Genomic DNA, 19,163 nt, shown 5'->3' on the forward strand with positions numbered 1-19,163 from the left:
CAGACTTCCTGCTTTCTCAGCACTGCCTGCCCCTCCCCCTGAATCTGTATCATCAACAAACTTGGCTACAAAGCTATCAATCTGTCATCCAGATCATTAACATATCATGTGAAAAGTAGCAGACCCAATACCAACCACTGTAGAACACCACTTGTCACTGGCAGCCAAACCGAAAAGATCCTTTTTATTCCCACTCCTTGCCTTCTGCTATTCTGCCAAACTTCTGTCCATGATAGTATGTTTCCTGCAATACCATTGGCTTTTATCTCTGTAGCCTTATGTAGGGCCTTCTCAAAGGTCCTTAAATTTGCTGGCCTATTTTATTGCATGCCTCCAAGTACCCCAAAACCGTATCCTTAATAATGGTCTCAAAAATCTTGGCAACTACTGAAGTCATACTGACTGGCCTATAATTTCCTGTCTTTTGCCACCCTCCCATCTTAAAGAATGAAGTGACGTTTGTGATTTCCTAGTTCTCAGGATGCGTTCCAGAATCTAGAGATTTTTGATGGTTCACTACTAATGCCTCCATGATCTCTTCAGCTACCCCTTTCAGAAGCCTGGGGTGTAGTCCAACTAGTCCAGGTGATTTATCCACCTTCAGACCTTTTAGTTTTTCCAAGCACCTTATTGAAATAAGGAACTTATTCAAAGTTTACAGTCTGTCACCGTATACAATACTACCTTGAGATTTATTTTCTTGCAGGCATTCACAGTAGAACAGAGAAGTACAACAGATCCTGTTGAAAACTACAGTCAAACAAAGACTGACAAACAACCAATCTGCAAAAGAAGATAAATTATGTAAATAAATAAATAATACTGAGAACATGAGTTGTAGAGACCTTGAAAGTAAGTCCATATAGGTTGTGGATTCAGTTCTTCTGCCATTTCTTTGTCCTCCCTTTTTACCTCTCCAGTGTCATTTTTCTATAGTCTGATCCCCACTTTTACTCTTTTTATTTAAAAAAAGACTTTTGGTATCCTCCTTTATATCATTGGCTAGCTTGCCTTCATATTTCATCTTAGCGTTTTTTAAATGCCTTCTGATGGTTTTAAAAACTTCCCCCTAGTTTTTGCTATGCTGTATGCCCTCTCTTTTGCTTCTATGCTCTCTAATTGCCCTTGCTATGGTTGTTTTATTCTCCCTTTAGAATACTTAATCTTCTTTGGGATGAACCTATCTAGTGTCTTACAAATTACTCCCAGAAATACTAGCCATTACTGCTCTTCTATCATCTCTGTAAGTGTTCCCTTCCAATCAAATTGCAATGTGAATTCTATGATATTATGATCATTGCCTCCTTTACCTTAAGCTTCCTTATCAAATCTGGTTTGTTGCAATACAGAATAGGCCTTTCCCAAGTGAACTCGACCACACTCCACTGAAAAGTCATCTCTTGGGTATTCTACAATTCCTTCTCCTGGGATCCAGCACCAACCTGCATATTAAAATCCTAAATGACCACCATATCCTTGTCCTTTTTACGTGCTTTTCTATTTCCTGTTTGTATTCCACATCCAGACTACTGTTTGGAGGAATGTATATAACTCCCATCATGGTCTTTTTACCCTTGCAGTTACTTAACTCAACCCACAAAGAGTCTACATCTTCTGATCCTATATTGCGATTCTGATGCTGAGATAGATGAAATTGAATTTATGGACTTATTGAATACAGAAAATGCACTCAATGGTGGAGCAGCCATAAAGATCTGAATGGTCTGCTACTTCCTTAGTTTCTGTGTTTATGACCAATGAGAAGGACAGCCAGATAAACCCAAGGTTGATTTCATTGAAATAACATACCCTTCTTTACTGCCTCTTTGTAACTCTTCGAAAGGATCTGGTATCTTTTGAAAGTAGCGTATAATTGCACTCAAGCCTTCCACCATTGCCACCTCTCAGTTAACTAAAGCTCCAAATACTGCTTTTTCCAGATACTTCTAGTTTTTAAAGACAGTATTACCAATTTAATCTCTTTTAGCTCTCCTTGCCCAGTTTATTACTGAATCATCAGTTGATTTTCAGCAAACACACCCATAAATAATTAGGGATTGAATTATGGACCATTTTGTTAAGTGTAAATCCCAGCACAGCCACCGCCACAAGATTCCCTATAAAAATCAGATACATATTTCTTTCTTGATCATTATTGACATTGCATGTAATATTTGTGTTTATCATTTACTAACAGCTTACTAGATCAAAATCTATTTTTATTATCTTGTTAAGGTTGTAGATTTCTTGACTGTTTTCTCTTCTAGTGGCTATATTGAAGAAAAATTTCTGTGTCACTTCCCCTAATTTTTTCTATAATATTTGCTGCTCCATTTCAATTTTTTTAATGTTATGTTTTACACTTCATATAAATTTTTTTATTAAACTATTAAGAACTGAACATATAAAGCTGATTTATTGCCTTGCTCTTATTACACTCATGTCTATCAGAAAGCGGCATTCAATCACTTAGTTTTCTATATTTCATGGAGTATCTCTACCTCTTGTAAGCTGTTGAGTAATGAAGACTTAATATAAAGTGCCTGCTATGTTATGTCACAGATTATCTCTTTTAAAAATTTGTATTTGGTTTGCATCTGTTACAAGAAAACAGTTTAGAGTACTAGTTTAAGATTCCAAGGTCTTTCAGCATTAATTCACAAGATGGTTTCTTGACATGGCAGCTATTACTTTTAGCTTAAATTGGAATACAAGGTTAAAACTTTCTTTCATCTAAAAATAATACATTTTCCTTCAAATTTTTCATAATTTCTGTCAAACAGGTCTTGTCGTGCATCCATCCAGTGTGCAATTACAAATTCCTGCCCCAATCACTTATTACCGTAGCATATGCCTGGGCTTCTCCATGTACCTGTATCTTTTAATGTCTTTTCAAGCCCTTCACCAGCTTAAAACAACCTATCTTTTAGGTGGTTTTCTTGTTCTGTTTCTCTGTTGCCCTTTGCAAGTTTACTCTTTCAATCATCCTTAATAAAAAGTTTTAATAGAATGATATAAATAAAGAGTAAATGTTCTCTCTCTTCTCCCTTTTGTCTCTCTCATCCGCTCAAAGCTTTGTCTCGCAACTTTTTCCTCTTCCCAAAGGTTCATAGGTTCTATTTATTATCAAAGTATACAACTCTGAAATTCTTCTTCTCCAAATAGCTTTGAATCCAAGAAAGAAAAGAATGGCAGCACGATCAGCAACTCCCAAATCCGCCCCCCACACCAAAAAACAAACTAAAATGGAACAGGCACATCGACCCCCCTCCCCAGCAAACGAAAATGAAAAAGATAGGGTGAAAACACAGAATATAATGAAAAACTATCAGACTGAAAGAAGTCCATAGTCCAAGTCCATATCCAAAATACAGAAAACCTCGGTAACATTCTCCGGGTGCAGTGGCAACCTCTGCCCTCTCTTGCAGCAGAGCGATCCCACCAGCAATCTAAAGGCATTCTCCCCTCTCCAGCAGCAGAACAATCCCACCAGTGATCAAAAAGCTGGCAGCCAGGGCTCACCCTCCGTATTCACCTTGATGTTTCAATCTTCCCTATTGCTTTAATTGGCAAACAATGGGAGCTTTAATCGGTCTCTATTGCTTGTCAACCTGCCTCTGTTTCATGTCTCCCTCCAGATTGTCCTTTCTGACTCCATTGAAAATGACTGCAGTTAGTTTTTACTTGGTGATAAAACCATTCTGGTTGTTGGGAACCCGTTATGCACAATTGCAATTGTCAGTGATCTCAAACAGCTCCGATTCATGCAGCAGAACATGAATATTATTCTTGAAAGATCATTATTTTACTTTGTATTTTGTATCTAATAATAGGCTTGTTGCTTTTACTTTTCTAGCTGTTTTGCAGTTTGAGGGATCATTATTGTACAGATAATAAAATTAGGAAAAAAGAACTTAAAGCCCAAATGCTGTCTAGGTTTCCTGCCATAATAACATACAGTAAGTCAATTATGGAAGCCTGCTAATGCTCATTGTAAAGTATAGATATAAGAAAGGGACAATTACTTTGATGGGGTTATACAAAAAGTCTCCAACCAGCAAGAATTAGAATCAGAACCAGGTTTATTATCACTAATATATGTGATGAAATTTGCTGTTTTCCTTCAGCAGTGCAGAGTAATGACATAAAAAATTACTATGTTACAAAATACATAAATAGTGCAAAAGAGGAGTAACAAGGTAGTGTTCATAGGCCATTCAGAAATCTAATGGTGGAGTGGAAGAAGCTTTTCCTAAAATGTCAAGTCCTGATGAAGGGTCTCGGCCGGAAACGTTGACTGTTCGTTTCCATGGATGCTGCCTGACCTGCTGAGTTCCTCCAGTGTGTTGTTTGTGTTGCTTTGACCCCAGCATCTGCAGAGTATTTTGTGTTTTCTAAAATGTTGTGTGTGGTCTTCAAGCTCTTGAACCTCCTCTGATGGTATTAACCAGAAGAGACATATCCCAGATGGTGAGGGTCCTTAAGGATGGATGCCATCTTCTTGAGCTCTTGAAGACATCTTCATTAGTAAGGAATGTTATGCCCATGATGAAGTTGGCTGAATCTGCAACACTCCACAACCCCTTTTGACTCTGCGCATTGGACTCTCCACACCAGTTGGTGATGCAACCAATCACAATGCTCTCCTCCACATATCGGTAGAAATTTTGGTGACATGCCTAATCTTCTCAAACTCCTAATGAAGTAGAATCACTGGTGTGTTCTTTTCAGGACGGCATCAATGTGTTGGCCCAAGATTGATGTTCTGAAATGTTGATGCCAAGGAACTTGAAGCTGCTCACGTTTTCCACCTCTGACCCCTCAATGAGTACTGATATGTGTTAGAACATACAACAGTATAGCACAGTTTCTTCCAGCTTCACCTTTCTGAAGTCAACAATCAATACTTTAGTTTTGCTGATGATGAGTATGAGGTTGTCATTGCAACACCACTCAACCAGCTGATTATTTCTCTCCTGTATGCTTTCTAATCGAGATCAAGATCAGATATACTGGCAAATAACTGTATTAGAAACATAGAAAACCTACAGCACAATACAGGCCCTTCGTCCCATGATGCTGTGCCAAACATGTACTTATTTTAGAAATTAACTAGGGTTACCCATAGCCCTCTATTTTTCTAAGCTCCAAGTATCCATCCAGGAGCCTCTTAAAAGACCCTATCGTTTCCGCCTCCACCACCGCCGCCGACAGCCCATTCCACCTGCTCACCACTCTCTGCGTAAAAAACTTACCCCTGACATCTTCCTCTGTACCTACTTCCAAGCACCTTAAAACTATGCCATCTCATGCTAGCCATTTCAGCCCTGGGAAAAAGCCTCTGACTATCCACATTATCAATGCCTCTCATTATCTTGTACACCTCTATCAGGTCACCTCTCATCCTCCATTGCTCCAAGGAGAAAAGGCCGAGTTCACTCAACCTATTCTCATAAGGCATGCTCCCCAATCCAGGCAACATCTTTGTAAGTCTCTTCTGCACCCTTCCTATGGTTTCCATGTCATTCCTGTAGTGAGGCGACTAGAACTGAGCACAGTACTCCAAGTGGGGTCTGACCAGGGTCCTATATAACTGCAACATTACCTCTCAGCTCTTAAACTCAATTATATAAAAGCAATAGAAATGTAGTGACATGGAATTTTAGCTTTCCTGATATTGACTGGGATTGCTCTAGTATAAAGGATGGAAATCATAAAATGCATTCATTAGGGTTTTAAAGCAGTTTGTAGAGGACCTGATTAGGAAAGGGGCTGTACTTCATCTTAGAGTCATTAAGTCACACAATTACAGAGCATGGAAACAGGAGATATTTAAAGGTAAGGTAGTTAGAGCTCCAAGTCAGCATGTTTGAGCAGTGGCCATTCGAAGATCCAAAGCGTGAGAAGACATAGCTCACTCAGGTTCATTGATTGAAGCATCAACTTGAGGCATTTTGGTATTTTGAGCAGTAGCCAATCAGTGATTGGGATTGGTTGGCCAGAACAAATTAAGGTACGGCTGGGGCAAGCAGAGCAGCCATTGTTGGAGCAACCATCATTGGAATGGGCAGTGTTAGAGTGGGGATTTTGAGACTTTAGCTCTTCAAGGCTTCAATGAGGTGAGGCTTCAGTCAGAGAAAGTGAAAAGCTGTAGGTAGATTGTTTCCCCGCAGTTTATTTATTGTTTTTCTTTCTTTATATTTACTCAATTAAAACAGTAGAAATGCCAGGCAGGATAATTGACTGCTCTTCTTGAGGGATGTGGGAAGGCAGGGAGACCTCTACTGTCCTTGACAACTACACCTGCGAGAAGTACATCCAGTTGCAGCTTCTAACACTCTGTGATAAGGAGTTGGAGTTGGAACTGAATGAACTGCAGATCATTCAGGAGGCTGAGGGAGTGATAGATAGGACATATAGAGAGGTAGTTACACTCAGGTTGCAGGACACTGAAAACTAGAAGGAGAAAGGGGTTAAACAGCCAGTGCAGAGTACCCCTGTGGCTATTCACCTCAACAACAGGTTTATCACTTTAGATACTGTTGAGAGGGATGACCTAGCAGAGGAAAGTCACAGTGATCAGGTTTGAGTCTGGCTCTGTGACTCAGAGGGAAGGAGGGAGAACAGACAAGCTGTGATGATAGGGGATTCTTTAGTTAGGGAAACAGAAAGGAAACTCTGTGGACAAGAACAAGAGTCCTGGATGCTATTTTGCCTCCTGGGTGCCAGGGTCCAGGGCATGCCAGATCAAGTCCTCAGCATTCTTAAGTGGGAGGGTGAACAGCCAGAGGTCATGGTCTATGTAGGTACCAATGACATAGATAGGAAGAGTGATGAAGTTCTGCAAAGTGAGTTCAGGGAGTTAGGTGCTAAGTTAAAGGGCAGAACCTCCAGGGATGTGGTCTCAGGATAGCTACCCATGCCACATGCTAGTGAAGCTAGAAATGGGAAGTATGTAGTTTAACATGTGGCTAAGAAGTTAATGTAGGAGTGAGGGCATCAGATTTTTGGATCATTGGGCTGTCGTTCAGGGAAAGTGAGACCTGTACAGAAGAGATGGTTTGCACCTGAAATGGAAGGGTCTAACATCCTAACGGACGATTTGCTAGTGCTGCATGGGGGAGTTTAAACAAGAGTTGGAGGGAGATGGGAATCAGAATGCCAGAACAGTTAGAGGAGAGTTTGTGGAGACAAATGATGTTAAGACCTCAGACAAAGTCAGGAATCAAAAGATTGAACATGATGTGACTAATGTCCTGAGCTGTATATATATTTCAATGCAAGAATTATCATAGGAAAGGCATGGACAACACATAGAATTATGATATTGTAACCATTAGTGAGACTTGGTTGCAGAATGGGCAGGATTGGCAGCTTAATATTCTGTGGTTCCATTGTTTTAGACGTGACAGAGATGAAAGGATGAGGAGTGGTGTTTCTAGTCAGGGAAAATGTCACAGCAGTGCTCAGTCGGGACAGACTGGTGAACTCATGTAATGAGGCACTATGGGTGGAATTGAGGAATGAGAAAGGTATGACCACATTAATGGGGCTATATTACAGACCACCCAACAGTCCGTAGCGAGATCGCAGACTCCTGCAAGAAACATAAGGTATTAATCAGTGATTTTAATTTTCCACATATTGACTAGAACTTCCATAGTGTAAAAGGATGAGATGGGATTGAGTTTGTCAAAGGTATACAGTATAGGAATGTTTTCTTAATTAGTACATAGAAGTCCCAATGAGAGAGTATGCAATATTTGATCTGCTATTTGGGAATGAGACAGAGCATGTGACAGAAGTTTGTGTAAGGGAACACTTTGCATCTAGTGATCTTAATGTCATTAGTTTCAAAGTACATGTGGAAAGACATAGGTCTGGTCTGCGGGTTGAGATTCCAGAATGGAGAAAGGCCAAATTTGATGGTATCAGAAAGAATCCGGGAAGTGTGGATTGGGGTAGGCTGTTTTCTGGCAAAGGTGTACTGGGTAAGTAGGAGGCCTTCAAAAGTGAAATTTTGAGAGTACAAAGCTTATAAGTATCTGTCAGAATAAAAGGTAAAGATAACAAGATTAAGGAGCCTTGATTTTCAGGAGATTTTGAGGCCCTGGCTAAGAAAATAATAAGCTGCCTAGCAAGTGTAGGCAGGTAGAAATAAATGAGGTATTTATTGAGTACTGTATAAGAAAGGCAAGAGAACATTGAAGAAAGATATCAAAAAGGCTAAAAAGAAGGCATGAGGTTGCCTGAGTAGACAAGGTGAAGGAGAATCCTAAGGGATTCTACAGATATGTTAAGAGCAAAAGGATTGCAAGGGGCAAAATTGGTCCTCTGGAAGATCAGAATGGTAATTCATGAGTGGAGGCAGAAGAGTTGGGGGAGGTCTAAAAATGGATTATGTTTGCATCTCTGTTTACTCAAGAGATAGACACAGAGTCTTTAGAAGTGAGGCAAAGCAGCATCGACTTCAGGGACCCTATAAAGAATAACTTTACAGACTAATCAACCTCCCATGTAGGACCTTGTCAAATGTTTTCTAAAGTCCATGCAGACAACATCCACTGCCATGACTTCATCGAATTATTACCTATGCAGGTCATAGGAGAAGGTGTTTGCCGTCTTGAGTCCAATTAGGGTAGATAAATCCCCAGGGCCTGACAAGGCGTTCCCTTGGACCCTGTGGGAGGCAAACGTATAAATTGAACGGTCCTAGCAGAAATACTTAAAACATCCCTAGTGACAGGTGAGGTACCAGAGATTTGGAGGATAGCTAATGTTGTTCCATTGTTTAAGAAAGGCTCTAAAAATAAACCAGGAAATTATAGGCTGGTGAGACTGACATCAGTAGTGGAAAAATTATTGGAAGGTGTTCTAAGAAACCATTCATATGAGTATTTCTCTAGACATGGACTGATTAGTGATAGTCAGCTTGGCTTTGTGCATGATAGGTTGTATCTAACCAATCATATACAGTTTTTCAAGGAAGTTACCAGGAAAGTTGATGAAGACAAGGCAGTGGATGTTGTCTACATGGACTTTAGCAAGGCATTTGCCAAGGTCCCACAAGGGAGGTTGGTCAAGAAGGTTCAGTGGCTTGGCATTCAAGGTGAGGTAGTAAATTGGATTAGATGTTGGCTTTGTGGGATAAGCTTACAGTTCTTTATATTCTGCGTTTTTCGCCCGATCTTTCTTGTTTTTTGTATGGGGGAGGGGGACTTGTTGGGGGGGGGTTGATATGCCTGTTCCATTTTGTTCATTTTTGTGCAGGGAGGGTTGGTGTGCCTGTTACATTTTTGTTCGTTTTTTTTTAATGGGGTGGGGGGGATTTGGGGGTTGATGCTCGTACTGCCTTTCTTTTCTTTCTTGGTTTCATGGCTACCTGGAAAAGAAGAATTTCAGAGTTGTATACTGTACTTCGATATAAATGAACCTTTGAACCTTTGAACATGGATGATAGGGGTATGATGGGCCATGATCCCAGGTCGATGGGACCAGGCTGTTTAAATAGTTCAGCATGGACTAGATGGGCCAAAGGGCCTGTTTCTGTATTGTACTTTTCTATGACTCTATGTTCCTGTAAGGATAAGAAGCAAAAGTGGTACAATGACCTTGACTTATAAATGAAACTTATAGTTTTATCAGAACTAAGAAGAAAGCATCGGCACAGGTAGTATATGGCATCTCAAAGTAGTATATATTATCATATACGTACTTTGAAAATACAGTACATTTACATTGAACTTGAACTTTGAACAAACTTGGATTGTTTTTTTCTGCAACATCGGAGGCCAAGGGGGTGACATAGTCGAAATATAAAATTATGAGTGGCATAGATAGGCTTCTTCCCAGTGCCAAATACTGGAGGACATAACTTTAAGGTGAGGAGCATTTACAAAGCAAGTTTATTTTACAGAGAGTGCCAGGTGCCTGGAATGTGCTGCCAGGGGAGGTTGTGGAAGTAGATATTATACTGTTGCAATATTTAAGAGGCATTTCTTTAGGTTTATTCACAGGCAGTGAATGGAAAGATAGGGACCATGTCAGACAAGTAGGATTAGTTTTCATTACCATCATGGATAGCATGGACATTATGCAATGAAGGTCCTGTTCCTGTGCTGACTTGTTCTGTGTTCTATGTCTGAGTCAGAAAGGAGAACATATTTAGAGATATTGGCATACAAGAAAGAAGGTTGATAGTAGCTATTCCACGATGCTAAGGAAACAATGGATGAGATGGCTAGGGTCTAATGAAGATTCTTAAATCTTCATTAACCACTGGCGAGGTAACAGAAGACTGGAAAAGTTAGGAGGGCAAATATGAGGGCATCAAAGTACCCCGACAAGCTGGGTCGAGCATCATCTGTTGGGGGAAAGGAATTGTCACTGTTTGAGGTCAAAGCCCTGCATAAGGACCCAGACAAGTCAGGGTTAAGAAAGTTTTCAAAGGGAATTGTAATCTGGAGCATTATTGTGCAATGCATAGGAGCTATTTAGAGATGTGGCACCTCTGTGCATCTTTAAAAAAATCACAGTTTAATAATATTGCTTGGTAAATAAAATGGTTCCATGTGACAAAATCTGTATTATGAATATATTTTAGCAACAACACATTTTCATATATTCTTTATTTAAAATTAATACATACAGGCAATTAAGGTAGACCTCTGAGAAATTTATAAAGCAACTAGTATACTCTCATTGGTTATCACTTGCCTCACTGAATGACAATTCAGATTTTTATTGGCCCATTAACTATTACAGATAGGTCCAAATAATGCACTTGCTGCACAAATGCTGTCACCCCAGTTGGAGAAATGTAATTAACAAATGTGTTGAAATTTTACTTTTGCTTATAATCTATATAGATAGCCCAGATGGCCATTTTAAGTAATGCAGCAGAATTTCCTGTGTGATTCCCGGTGAGAAGAAAGCTAGTAACAAATGCAATGTTGCAAAGAAGGCTTTTCAAACAGTATGGCATATGTAACAAAAGACTTAAAGGTTATTTTCCTTTTTTTTATTCTTTGAAGTCTTTTAAAGCATTGCCAAGTGGACAGCAGATAGTGGGAATACAGACTCGACAATTTTTTTTAATATTTAATTTTCTTTCCTTATTTGACTGTGATCTTGCCCATGCTTCTAGTGTCAGAATACCAAAGGAGATAAGATGATCAGAATTATGTTAATCTGAGACATCTGATCTGAACTGTGTTCACCAGGCAGAATATCCCTATAATTAAATATACTCTCTTTTCAATGTGCTTTTCAGAATATATAGAACATAAATGAGGTATATATTGAGTATGCTGTCATTTGTCTTCATAGGAATACAGAAAAGATGCTCAGTAGAAACTTTACTTGCAAAAGCTTTAAAAACTTGTTCAGCAGTTATTCAAATAATTTGAAAAGATAACTCAGCTAATAAATGTCTTTGACTTGTAACATTTTTGTCTCCTTAAAATGGACACCTTTAAGTTTGTTCTTGGTAACAAGAGAGTTGGGGAGGCAGAGCAAAAAAATACTACAAAATTATGTAAAATATTTTACCAATCCAAGTGACTGAACATTAGTGATACATTCTTGAAAATATCATAGACCTGGATAACAATAACAAGTTCAAATCCAATATTTCATGAGTAAAAACAATAATGCTCAAAAAGCATATAAATCATTAAAGAGATTTTGGCATTTGTTGATAGGTATTTTTAAGTTAATTTATGGACACAAGCATACTAATAACAGCTATTCCCAATGATCACATAGAGATATTACAAAATGAGCATACCCAAGTGTTTCCCATTAATAACACAAACAAATAAATTGATAATGGTTTAAGTTAAGCATTATGATTAAAATGGTAACCATACGTAACCTTGTGCAAGTAGGAAGTTAGATAAATGAAATATTTTAATTAAACTATTATTTATCTCATTAAATCTGCATCCCATGCTCCATTAACCCGTCCCTATTTCATCTGGATTGCTTGAGTACAATACTAAATACTATAATACACTTCATATTTACTCCACTCACTTCCTTTGTCCATCATTGTTCATATGTGATGATTTGTGAATTATACTTTCATACCAATATTAACACTGCTGAAATATCTTAATATCAGCATTTGCCTTTCACAAAACGATGATAGGCTCTAGAAATGTGGTGCTGTTACATCTACCTGCTAAGTCTCCTTAGTAGATCTCAGAACCTAACATTATCTATGTTTGAAGCATCTAAAATAACACACCTCTTTTTTGTTAGATTGTTTTTTTTTTACTTTAATGGATAGATATTGTATGAAGTAAGTATGTTCTCTCGCCAATTCAGGCTCTGCCCCCAGCTGATCCACATATTGCACTTTGATCTCTTGCCTAATGCTTGACTACCATTCTCCCCGTTTGGTCAAAATACTCTCTCAAATTTAAATTAGAACACTTTCTGATATTAAGGTCCTTTTCAAACTCTTACGTATGGTGCATATTTCCAATTTTTCCAAAGCAAGATGATGCCAGTGACCAACGGTGATGTTTTAGAGACAGCTCACAAAACTTCTAAATACTATAATACAAGGGTTCTCAACTTTTTTATGCCATGGACCAAAACCATTAAGCATGGGGTCTGTGGACCCTGAGCTGGAAGCTCCTACTCTAAGTGCTTCTCCTGAATTGCAATTGCTGCAGTCTACAGCCTGTAATTTCTTTTTTAAGAATGTTGTTTTGAACTGACTAAATGATCTGTTTTTGCATTCCACTAGGGGATTTGGTGAACTGGACCCTTGAGAATGCAGGTAAGGCTGGGGTGACTGTTGCTGGGGGTGGACACTGCATTAAGACCTCATTTCAGAAGGCAAACCAAGGATCAGCTCCATTACTGCACACTGATTAAAGCATCGAGCAAAATTAAAATCGTTGAGGGCGAGAACAAAAAACGAGCGTGTGTTCAGCACTGCCTGCCTGTGTTTCCTCTCTTTTTGCTTCTGCTGTCAGGTGGGAAGTGTAGGAGCTTTGGGTCCCATGCTGCCAGATTTGGGAGCAGTTGTTGTCCTGCAGCAATTGGCCTCACTTGCCTCAGTGCTGAAAGGGCTCCGCAGCTGTAGACTCACTTTCAAGGATTCAGCAGTTCATGTTCCATGTGTTTTCGTTTACATTTTTTTACTATTTGTGCGATTTGATCAAGTGTCGAGGCCGAGGGTGAAGGACAAACCGGTGTTCAGCTCACTACTCCTCAAGGTTTTCTTGCTTCAGGGCTGAACTGACTCTGCAACTGTGGTTTACAACCATTGGTGCTTGCTTCAGTGCTGAACCGGCTCCGTGGCTATGGACTGACTTTCTGGTTGCCTGTGGTTAATGTTCTGTGTGTTATTTGTTTACTTTTGGCTTAATATCCATCAAGATATGAGCATCTGATGGAGGACATGGGTGCACTGTTTACCACTGCTAATTATCATAAAAACTATAAAATTTCACTGCATGCAGGACTAAATATCCTTCTGGCTGGGGTAAAGATAATTATGGCAACAGAAGGGAGAAGGAGAGCTTCATAATGTGGCCTGTCAATCTGCTTATCAGTCTCGAGGATAGAAATGTATACAACTGTAGATGTTAGAAATATCAAATTAAGTCAGAAAATGCAAAAGCACTCAGCTGACTTCAGGAAGGGTAAGACGAAGAAACCTATACCAATCCTCATAGAGGGATCAGAAATGGAGAGAGTGAGCAGCTTCAAGTTCTTCGGTGTCAAGATCTCTGAGGATCTAACCTGGTCCCAACATATCGATGTAGTTATAAAGAAGGCAAGACAGCGGCTATACTTTATTCGGAGTTTGAAGAAATTTGGCAGGTCAACAAATACAGTCAATAACTTCTATAGTTGTGCCGTGGAGAGCATTCTGACTGTCTGCATCACTGTCTGGTATGGAGGGGCTACTGCACAGGACCAAAAGAAGCTGCAGAAGGTTGTAAATCTAGTCAGCTCCATCTTGGGTACTAGCCTACAAAGAACCCAGGACTTCTTTAGGGAGCGGTGTCTCAGAAAGGCGGTGTCCATTATTAAGGACCTCCAGCACCCAGGACATGCCCTTTTCTCACTGTTACCATCAGATAGGAGGTACAGAAGTCTGAAGGCACACACTCAGTGACTCAGGAACAGCTACTTCCCCTCCGCCATCTGATTACTAAATGGGCATTGAATCTTTGGACACTACCTCACTTTTTTTTTAATATACAGTATTTCTGTTTTTGCACGTTTTTTAAAAAATCTATTCAATATACGTAATTGATTTACTTTATTTATTATCATGTTTTAATTTAATTTTTTTTCTCTCTGCTAGATTATGTATTGCATTGTACTGCTGCTGCTAAGTTAACAAATTTCATGTCACATGCCGATGGTAATAAATCTGATTCTGATTGTGATTCTGATCAGGTAGCATAGTGGAAAGAAAAACATTACCTTTGCCTTTGTCAAGTCTTTGACAAAAATGTTAATACTTTTTCTCTTTCCACAGAACTTGCCTAACCTAGGAAGTGATCCCAGCATTTTCTGTTTTTAAATTCACCTCAGAATTTTTCATCGTGTGTTCTCCAGGGAAGAGTACAATGGACCAAGAAAACACCACTTTTTGTTTCTGTCACACACAAGCAATGGAGGGAGCTTTTACCCACTTAATATCAAAAAATCATAGTTCTAATAGACTTCCTGTCAATAAGGGGATAAATAATTACCCAGGGTAGCTGAGAATACTGTGTGTGTTGGATTACAAACAGACCAGCCATGACCTTATTGACTAGCAGAGCAAACTTAAGTGTTTATTCAAACTCCCACTTTACATGTGTTTTTTTTTGTTTTTAATAAAATAAATGATTTTTCTCCTTCCACCTCATAACAAACGCTTGTCAACTTCAGTATCATCTCAGTGAATTTCTTCAGTAACTACTTCATGATTGTAAATATTCTGTAAGCCAGCAAATTATTTCTGTAGCTTAACATTATTTGTTTTTATACTGTAGAATTTCAGATCCTTTAAGCTTTCCTTTTAAAATGAAACAACTTTTTCTCATTTGTGCCACTTTAAAAGATTTAAGTCTGTTCTGTTTGAACTTTCAAATCGCGTTTCTGTTTTCTCTTCACTGTTCTTAAAATACATCATCTCACCTCTCTTTTCTTATCAAACTTCTATTTGCAAGTCAGCTTCTGTTCTCCTGCAACCACTGACGTTTTTCACCGTTAGCAAAACTTCCCAGTTTTGGGTAGATACAGTGGAGTCTGGTTAATTGGGACATATTGGGACATTTTGACCCAATTAAGTGGTTGCCCCAATTACCCAAAGTTTCATGGAAATAGCTATAAAGGAATTAAAAAGACAAACTAATTTTAACTGGATAACAAATAATGTATTTAAGTGAAATGCAGAACAAATTAGAATATTACTAATTCTACTACCGTTCAATAATTCCATTTAATATCAGAGAAATGAATGCAATATACATCCTGAAATTCTTTTTCTACACAGGCATCCATGAAAACAGAAGTGTCCCAAAGAATGAGTGACAGTTAAAATGTTAAAGCACCCCCACTTCCCCCACGCAGCCGCAAAGCAATGGCCTGCACCCATTTCTGCAAAACAGCATCAGCACCCTCCACCTACCAAGCAAACAATAGCAAGGCCCCCAATAAAAACCATGATCTGCAGTACAACAAAAACTAATCGTTCACCTGACAATTCAACATGCCACAGGCTCTCTCTCTCCCTAATAAAGGGAAAAATAGGTGTCTCCTTTCACAGCAAGAAAAGAGATATAACAAAACATCTTACTGATACACGGTGTTAATAGTTTGACATGCCATTTTTTTCCAAGTTCTGTGATCGGACATTCAGCAACAATCTCTCACCCACCAGCAAAAGAGAGAAAGTACAACTTGCCGAGTACACAGCCTCCAACAGCTGAACTGCTGCTGTTCCTGATGTTTTGTTCCCATGATGCTTCAATTGGTGGCACCAGCTTAGGATCAGCCCATCCACAGGGCCGCAAAACCTCAGAACCCCGGAGTTGCACTTGTCTTCAAGGCTGCATCCTTGGGATTTCGAAAAGCAGCCATCCATGAGCTCCCAGGAGTGGGTCCCAACACTGCAAAGAACCAAAGTCTGAGTGTGATTACTTTACTAGTCACAGTCATAGTCACAGTCATACTTTACTGATCCCGGGGGAAATTGGTTTTCGCTACAGTTGCACCATAAATAATAAATAGTAATAGAACCATAAATAGTTAAATAGTAATATGTAAATTATGCCAGTAAATTATGAAATAAGTCCAGGACCAGCCTATTGGCTCAGGATGTCTGACCGTCCAAGGGAGGAGTTGTAAAGTTTGATGGTCACAGGCAGCAATGACTTCCTATGACGCTCTGTGTTGCATCTCGGTGGAATGAATCTCTGGCTGAATGTACTCCTGTGCCCAACCAGTACATTATGTAGTGGATGGGAGACGTTGTCCAAGATGGCATGCAACTTGGACAGCATCCTCTTTTTAGACACCACTGTCAGAGAGTCCAGTTCCATCCCGACAACATCACTGGCCTTATGAATGAGTTTGTTGATTCTGTTGGTGTCTGCTGCCCCAGCACACAACAGCAAACATGAGAGCACTGGCCACCACAGACTTGTAGAACATCCTCAGCATTGTCCGGCAGATGTTAAAGGACCTCAGTCTCCTCAGGAAATAGAGACGGCTCTGACCCTTCTTGTAGACAGCCTCAGTGTTCTTTGACCAGTCCAGTTTATTGTCAATTTGTATCCCCAGGTATTTGTAATCCTTCACCATGTGCACACTGACCCCCTGGATGGAAAGAGGGGTCTCCAGTACCTTAGCTTTCCTCAGGTCTACCACCAGCTCTTTAGCCTTTTTCACATTAAGCTGCAGATAATTCTGCTCACACCATGTGACAAAGTTTCCTACCGTAGCCCTGTACTCAGCCTCATCTCCCTTGCTGATGCATCCAACTATGGCAGAGTCATCCGAAAACTTCTGAAGATGACAAGACTCTGTGCAGTAGTTGAAGTCCAAGGTGTAAATGGTGAAGAGAAAGGGAGACAAGACAATCCCCTGTGGAGCCCCAGTGCTGCTGATCACTCTGTCGGACACACAGTGTTGCAAGCACACGTACTGTGGTCTGCCAGTCAGGTAATCAAGAATCCATTTACACCAGGGAAGTATCCACCTGCATCACTGTCAGTTTCTCCCCCAGCAGAGCAGGGCGGATGGTGTTGAACGCACTGGGGAAGTCAAAAAACATGACCCTCACAGTGCTCGCAGGCTTGTCCAGGTGGGCGTAGACACGGTTCAGCAGGTAGACGATGGCATCCTCAGCTCCTAGTTGGGGCTGGCAGGTGAACTGGAGGGGATCTAAGTGTGGCCTGACCAGAAAACTGTATATTAGTTCCTAATGGTTATCGATGGAGGAATTCATGCAGAGTATGCTGTGGTGTACTTTCATTGTTTGTAAATAAACAAAATCAGTGTAGACACCTAGTGCAGATAATGGACTGGCTTCATACAATACTTTCGATGAATGCATCCTACAAATCTTCACTTTAATTGTAACAATCAAGATAATTGTTGATACCCTCAAATTCTTAATAGTTACTAGCTGGCTAAAGTAGTGAAATCATTTCATTGTCACTCCTGGCCCTTTCTGGCATTTCCAAGCCTGAATTTTTGAAACTTCAGTGAGGAAAACAGTTTTGAATTGTCTTACTGCTTATTTCTCACCAACTATCAGTGACAAAAATCACTGATTTTTGAATCCAAACACACGCAACTGACACTATTTAACAACTGTTTGCTCTCAGCACGGTGTAATATCGAATGACCACAAAGGTGCACAGGACTGATACGAGATAGAAACTGATCAGCAAAATCCTGTCGTATTTAGATGGTATTGCGTCCCAAATAAATGAAGGGAATCCCAGCTATTTTCCCAAGTAGTTTCTGTTCCAAGTAAGTACAGGATGGCACCCGTTAGTTTCGTGAGACCATGGATCTGTGCTTGGAAAGTCTTGCTTTAGTCTCTGTTAGGGCAGCATCTGTTGTGGCTGTAGAGTCCCACATGGGAGTGCTGCATTTGAAGGTGCTGTCCTCCAGTGTTATCTTGGTGCTGTTTATTTGGCGAGTGCGCTTTTCTTCAGCAGCAAGCCTCAGCTTCTCTTCTCCTCTTTTTAGACCTCTGCGTAGTTCCAGCCTCCAGTGAGAGCAATCGCTTGCAATGTTCTCCCACCTCTCGACGTTCATGTTCAGTGACTTAATGTCTCTCTTGCAGACATCTTTGAAACGAAGATGGGGCCGCCCTTGTGCTCTCTTGCCGGAGGCCAGTTCCCCGTGCTGCAGATCTTTCGGGATCCTCCCGTCTGACATGTGGTGTACATGGCCCAGCCAGTGGAGACGGCGTTGTTGGAGCAGGGTGAAGAGGCTGGATATCTGGGCGCGGGCCAGGACCTCATCGTAGATCCGTCTGTTGATCTCAGGGTCTAGGGAGAGACTGTCTGTGATGGTGGAGCCAAGGTATGTAAAATTGTGAACTACCTCCAGCTTGTAGTTGTAGATGGTAATGGCAGGGGGGTGCTCAACGCCTTGGCCCAACACATTGGCCTTCTTCAGGCTGATGGTCAAGCTGAAGTCCTGGCAAGCTCTAGAGAAGCTGTCCATGAGGCGTTGCAGTTGCTCTTCAGGGTGTGTTGCCAGTGCTGTCGTCTGCAAACAACATGTCCCTGATGAGTACTTCACGAACCTTGGTTTTTGCCCTCAGCCGGGACAGACTGAACAGCCTCCCATCCGATCTGGTGTGGAGGTAGACACCATCAGTTGGGATTCCAAAGGCGTGCTTCAGCATGACTGCGAAGAAGATGCTGAACAGGGTGGGGGCAAGCACACGGCCCTGCTTCACACCGCTGCGGATGCTGAAGGCCTCCGAAGAAGAGCCGTCAAACTGAACGACACCTTTCACGTCTGTGTGGAATGACTGAACTATCCTGAGGAGCCTTGGGGAACAACCAATCCTGGCGAGGATTTTGAACAGGCCGTCTCTGCTCATAAGGTCGAAGGCCTTCGTAAGGTCAATGAAAGCGACGTAGAGTGGTTGTCTTTGCTCTCTGCATTTCTCTTGT

The 19,163-nt window shown here is 40.5% G+C and overlaps 1 long non-coding RNA gene across 1 annotated transcript; it reads left to right on the forward strand.

The window, feature by feature from the left end:
• Positions 1 to 760: 760 nt before the first annotated feature.
• On the forward strand, positions 761 to 14,873 carry LOC134352366 (uncharacterized). The gene is made up of 3 exons (XR_010019384.1): positions 761 to 852; positions 12,758 to 12,790; positions 14,510 to 14,873. It is a non-coding gene; the product is annotated as an uncharacterized LOC134352366 (long non-coding RNA).
• The last annotated feature ends 4,290 nt before the right edge of the window (positions 14,874 to 19,163 follow it).

Source organism: Mobula hypostoma, chromosome 9 (genome assembly GCF_963921235.1).
Source record: "Mobula hypostoma chromosome 9, sMobHyp1.1, whole genome shotgun sequence".
NCBI classification, from domain to species: domain Eukaryota; kingdom Metazoa; phylum Chordata; class Chondrichthyes; order Myliobatiformes; family Myliobatidae; genus Mobula; species Mobula hypostoma.